Here is a 6,453-nt window from a genome sequence, read left to right as displayed (position 1 = left end):
GGGTTGAAGTTTGAAAGTACCTCAACAATCCAGAGCAGAATCTTGGCAGAGTTCATTGCGGAATGGACCTCAACACCTGACGAAGAAATCCAAGAGACTTCCCTCCCCGGCAAGGAGGCGGACCACGACTGGATCATGTACTTTGACGGGGCTTTCTCGCTGCAAGGCGCCGTTGTCGGTGTGCAGATTGTCGCACCCATCGAAGAGCACCTCAAGTATGTGATCCAGATGCACGTTCCCAGGGAGATGTCCAGAAACAACACTGCTGAGTACGAGGGGCTGCTTGCCGGTCTCAGGATCGCGGCAGACCTCGGGGTGAAGAAGCTCATCGTAAGGGGTGACTCGCAGCTTGTCGTCAGACAAGTCAACAAGGATTACCAGAGCCCATTGATGGAGGCCTACGTAGATGAAGTGAGGAAGCTGGAGGAGCCCTTTGATGGTATCCAAGCGGAGCACGTTCCCCGAGCGGAGAACGACATCGCTGATTACCTATCGAAGCATGCTGCATTCAAGCTACTTGTGGAACCAGGTACCTTTTTGCTCCGGTTAACTCAGCCATCCGTCGAACCGTCAGCGGGGTAGAACAAGCGAAGGAAATCAGGTCCCGGCAAGTACTTCCCCGCCGAGCCCCCTGGGGCTGCCGGCAAGGATGCTACCATGGACGCTGAGCCTGCCAAAGAGCAATTGGCTCCGGCAGGGCGTCGAGCCTTGGCCGTGGAGGCAGCCGCTCCCATGGCAGAGGAAATGCCTTTGGTCCTTGCCGTCGAGCCCCAGGCTCTGTCGTGGGCGCAGCATACTGTCCGATTCCTCCAAACAGGGGAACTTCCTGTGGAGCAGGAAGAAGTGGAAAAAGTAGCCCATCGGTCTGCCCTGTACCAGTTCGTCGATGACGTCCTGTACAGGAGAAGGCCGAATGGTGTGAAATTGAAGTGCATCCCCGGGAGGAAGGATTGGAGCTGTTGGCAGAGATACATGGAGGCATATGTGGCTCCCACATAGGGTCGAGGGCCCTTACAAAAAAGGCATTCCAGCAAGGTTTCTTCTGGCCCACCGCCCTCCAGGATGCGACGACACTAGTAACCAAGTGTGAAGCGTGTCAGTTCCATTCAAAGAGGCTTCATTAGCCAGCTCAAGTCCTTTAAACGATCCCTCTCTCCTGGCCATCCTCGGTCCGGGGGCTCAACATACTGGACCCTTTTCCCCATGCTGTCAGGGGCTTTGAGTACTTGTACATTGCAATCGACAAGTTCACAAAGTGGCCAGGGGTGGACCGATGAGGAAGGTGACAGGATAGTCAGCCGTCAAGTTCTTCAAGGGACTAGTCTGCCATTTTGGTGTGCCAAACAGAGTCATCACCGACAATGACACGCAGTTCACAAGTCACACCTTCATGCAGTACATTCAAAACCTCGGCGGCAAGGTCTGCTTTGCTTCCGTGGCACACCCCCGGAGCAACTGCCAAGCAGAGAGGGCGAATGCTGAGGTGTTGCGAGGCCTGAGAACGAAGACCTTTGACGGGCTGTACAAGAGCGGAAGGCGCTGGATTGATGAATTGCCGACATTTCTTTTGTGGATCAGGACGACGCCAAATCGAGCCACCAGTCAGACACCCTTTGCCCTAGTATATGGGGCGGAGGGAGTTCTCCCCACTGAACTCATATACGGGTCACCTCGAGTGCTTGCTTATGATGAGCTTGAGCAAGAGCAGTTGCGGCACGATGACGCGACGCTCCTTGAGGAAGATCGTCTTCGGGCGACTGTGAGAGCAGTGCGCTACCAGCAAGCCTTGCACCGCTACCATAGCCGTAAGGTTCATGCCCGAAGCTTTGAGGAAGGCGACCTTGTTCTTCGGCGCGTTTAGTCGGCCAAGAATTCCAACAAGTTGACGCCAAAGTGGGAAGGCCCTTATCGGGTAATACGAGTCACCAGGCCTGGCGCAGTCCTCCTGGAGACCGAAGATGATGTTCCAGTGAGTGATAACCCACAAGTATAGGGGATCGCAACAGTTTTCGAGGGTAGAGTATTCAATCCAAATTTTTTGATTCAACACAAGGGGAGCCAAAGAATATTCTCAAGTATTGGCAGTTGAGTTGTCAATTCAACCACACCAGGATAACTTAATATCTGAAGCAAAGTATTTAGTAGCAAAGTAATATGATAGTAGTGGCAAAGATAACAAAAGTAACGGTAGCAAAATTAATATTTTTGGTGTTTTGTAGTGATTGTAACAGTAGCAACGGAAAAGTAAATAAGCGAGAACCAATATAGGAAAAGCTCGTAGGCATTGGATCGGTGATGGAGAATTATGCCGGATGCGGTTCATCATGTAACAGTCATAACCTAGGGTGACACAGAACTAGCTCCAATTCATCAATGTAATGTAGGCATGTATTCCGAATATTTTCATACATGCTTATGGAAAAGAACTTGCATGACATCTTTTGTCCTACACTCCCGTGGCAGCGGGGTCCTAATGGAAACTAAGGGATATTAAGGCCTCCTTTTAATAGAGAACCGGAACAAAGCATTAGACATAGTGAATACATGAACTCCTCAAACTATGGTCATCACCGGGAGTGGTCCTGATTATTGTCACTTCGGGGTGGCCGGATCATAACACATAGTAGGTGACTATAGACTTGCAAGATAGGATCAAGAACACACATATATTCATGAAAACATAATAGGTTCAGATCTGAAATCATGGCACTCAGGCCCTAGTGACAAGCATTAAGCATAGCAAAGGCATAGCAACATCAATCTCAGAACATAGTGGATACTAGGGATCAAACCCTAACAAAACTAACTCGATTACATGATAGATCTCATCCAACCCATCACCGTCCAGCAAGCCTACGATGGAATTACTCACGCACGGCGGTGAGCATCATGAAATTGGTGATGGACGATGGTTGATGATGATGACAGCGACGAATCCCCCTCTCCGGAGCCCCGAACAGATTCCAGATCAGCTCTCCCGAGAGGTTTTAGGGCTTGGCGGCGGCTCCGTATCGTAAAACGCGATGAATTCTTCTCCTTGATTTTTTTCTCCCCGAAAGCAAATATATAGAGTTGGAGTTGAGGTCGGAGGAGCTCCAGGGGGCCCACGAGGTAGGGGGGCGCGCCCTAGAGGGGAGGGCGCGCCCCCGACCCTCGTGGACAGGGTGTGGGCCCCTGGTCTTCATCTTTTGCAAGGATTTTTTATTAATTCCAGATAGACTTTCCATGAAGTTTCAGGTCATTCCGAGAACTTTTGTTTCTGCACAAAAATAACACCATGGAAAGTCTGATGAAAACAGCGTCAGTCCGGGTTAGTTCCATTCAAATAATGCAAGTTAGAGTCCAAAACAAGGGCAAAAGTGTTTGGAAAAGTAGATACGACGGAGACGTGTCAACTCCCCCAAGCTTAAACCTTTGCTTGTCCTCAAGCAATTCCATTGTTAAACTGAAAGTGATAAAGAAAAACTTTTACAAACTTTGTTTGCTCTTGTTGTTGTAAATATTTAAAGCCAGCATTCATGTTTTCAGCAAAGATTATGACTAACCACATTTGCAATAACTCTTAGGTCTCATGTTTACTCATATCAATGGCATAATCAACTAGCGAGCGATAATAATAAATCTCGAATGACAACACTTCCTCAAAACAATCATGATATGATATAACAAGATGGTATCTCGCTAGCTCTTTCTGAGATAGCGAAACATAAATGCAGAGCACCTTTAAAGATCAAGGACTAACTAGACAGTGTAATTCATCGTAAAAGAGATCCAATCATAGTCATACCCAATATAAATTAATAGTAATGAATGCAAATGACAGATGCTCTCTCTAGCTAGTGCTTTTTAATAAGAGGGTGATGACTCAACATAAAAGTAAATAGATAGGCCCTTCGCAGAGGGAAGCAGGGATTTGTAGAGGTGCCAGTGCTCGGTTTTGAAATAGAGATAAATAATATTTTGAGCGGCATACTTTCATTGTCAACATAACCACTAAGAGATGGCGATATCTTCCATGCTACACACATTATAGGCAGTTCCCAAACAGAATGGTAAAGTTTATACTCCCCCTCCACCAACAAGCATCAATTCATGGCTTGCTCGAAACAACGAGTGTCTCCAACTAGCAACAGTCCCAGGGGGAGTTTTATTTGCAATTATTTTGATTTAGTTTGCATAAAGCATGGGACTGGGCATCCCGGTGACCAGCCATTTTCTCGTGAGTGAGGAGCGGAGTCCACTGCTCTTGAGAATAACCCGCCTAACATGGAAGATAAGGGCAGCCCTAGTTGATACATGAGCTATTCGAGTATACAAAACAGAATGTTTAGAGTTTGGCACATACAAATTTACTTGGAACGGCAGGTAGATACCGCATATAGGAAGGTATAGTGGACTCATATGGAATAACTTTTGGGCTTTAAGGCATTGGATGCACAAGCAGTATTCCCGCTTAGTACAAGTGAAAGATAGCAAAAGACTGGGAAACGACCAACTAGAGAGCGACACAGTCATGAACATGCATTAAAATTAATAAACATTTAGTGCAAGCATGAGTAGGATATAATCCACCATGAACATAAATATCGTGAAGGCTATGTTGATTTGTTTCAACTACATGTGTGAACATGTACCAAGTCAAGTCACTTAATCATTCAAAGGAGGATACCACCCCATCGTACCACATCACAACCATTTTAATAGCATGTTGGCACGCAAGGTAAACCATTATAACTCATAGCTAATCAAGAATGGCACGAGCAACTATGATCTCTAATTGTCAACGCAAGCATGTTTATTCATAATAAGCTGAATCGGGAACGATGAACTCATCATATTTACAAAAACAAGAGAGGTCGAGTTCATACCAGCTTTTCTCATCTCAGGCAGTCCATCATATATCATCATAATTGCCTTTCACTTGCACGACCGAATGAAGTGAATAATAATAAGAGTGCACGTGCATTGGACTAAGCTGGAATCTGCGAGCATTCAATAAACAGGAGAAGACAAGGCAATATGGGCTCTTGGTTAAATCAACAATAATGCATATAAGAGCCACTTCAATAATTTAATTATGGTCTTCTCCTATCGACCCCAAAGAAAACAAAAGAAATAAAACTATTTACACGAGAAAGCTCCCAACAAGCAAAAGAAGAACGAGAAATATTTTTGGGTTTTATTTTTAGTTATTACTGCTACAGCAAGAGAAGTAAACTAACTAAAAACTAGTACTATTTTTTTGGGGTTTTCTTAAGGTTTATGAACCACACAAGAAGAAAGCAAGAAAAAGAAAAATAAACTAGCATGGATCACTACTAGGAAAAGGGCTACTAATGGCGCACCTAATTTGGCCATTAATGACGCATTAGTGGTGCGCCATTAGTGCCACGCCATTAGTATATTTTACTAATGGCGCACCACTAGTGCGCCATTAGTATCTGGTATACTAATGGCGCACCTCAGATGCGCCATTAGTATATACAACAGTGCGCCATTAGTATGCCTCCCAGGGGGCCATGTATACCCAGGTGCTTTGGCATACTAATGGCGCACAACAACAAGATGCGCCATTAGTAACTTCGGCATACTAATGGCGCACTGTTTAATGATGCGCCATTAGTATCCTTTGGCATACTAATGGCGCACTATGATGTGATGCGCCATTAGTATGAATATTAGGTTTTTTATTTTTTTTATTTTCTGTTTTTTGCACAGGTTACAAAATGTATAATTGGTCAAAATATAGACAGCACACATCAACAACAGATTCATCGAATACAATAGAAGATTAGTCTCTGAATACAATTCATCATATTAGTCTCCGAATACAATTCATCATATTAGTCTCCGAATTGAAAAGACCGAACAAAGATAGAACATTATATTACAAGTCTCGAGACCGCGAGTAGCGAGTTTGTCTTCACATTACAAGTCGATATCGATCATCTAAACTACCATCACATAGAAGAGAGCTGCGGTCATCACGATGAGCATCATCACGATGAAACTCGTCTTCATCCGGTTCCTCCAACGCTCCCTCCCCTCTCCCGCTAGATAGCGGGCGTATCTAGATTCGGCCTCGGCCCTAGTGGCATTTCAATATTTCTACTTAACACAACAGAATTACCCCAACCATGTATGTTAAATTAAGAGATGCAGTGCAAATGTCTGAAGCAATGTTATGCGCTATATCCATCTCATTATCTCAAGGCAGGCAAACTAAGATTTCACCCGAGCTACAACAGTTGCGTCTACAACCAAACTACAACAGTAGTAGCCACATATGGAGGCAACTGGATCACCTACAGTAGCTGTCCATGAGCAAAGTTGAGGACGCATGGGGCAGGGGCAGTAGGATGCAGCTTGGGGACATGGTCGGGGAAAACAACCAGCAGCAGCAACTTGGGGACACGGTCGGGGAACACAACCAGCAGCAACAGCAGGTCTATG

This window comes from Triticum urartu, chromosome 3A (assembly GCF_056163025.1).
Source record: "Triticum urartu cultivar PI428250 chromosome 3A, HENAU_Tu73, whole genome shotgun sequence".
NCBI lineage: Eukaryota > Viridiplantae > Streptophyta > Magnoliopsida > Poales > Poaceae > Triticum > Triticum urartu.
Note: the sequence above shows the minus strand (reverse complement) of the source record.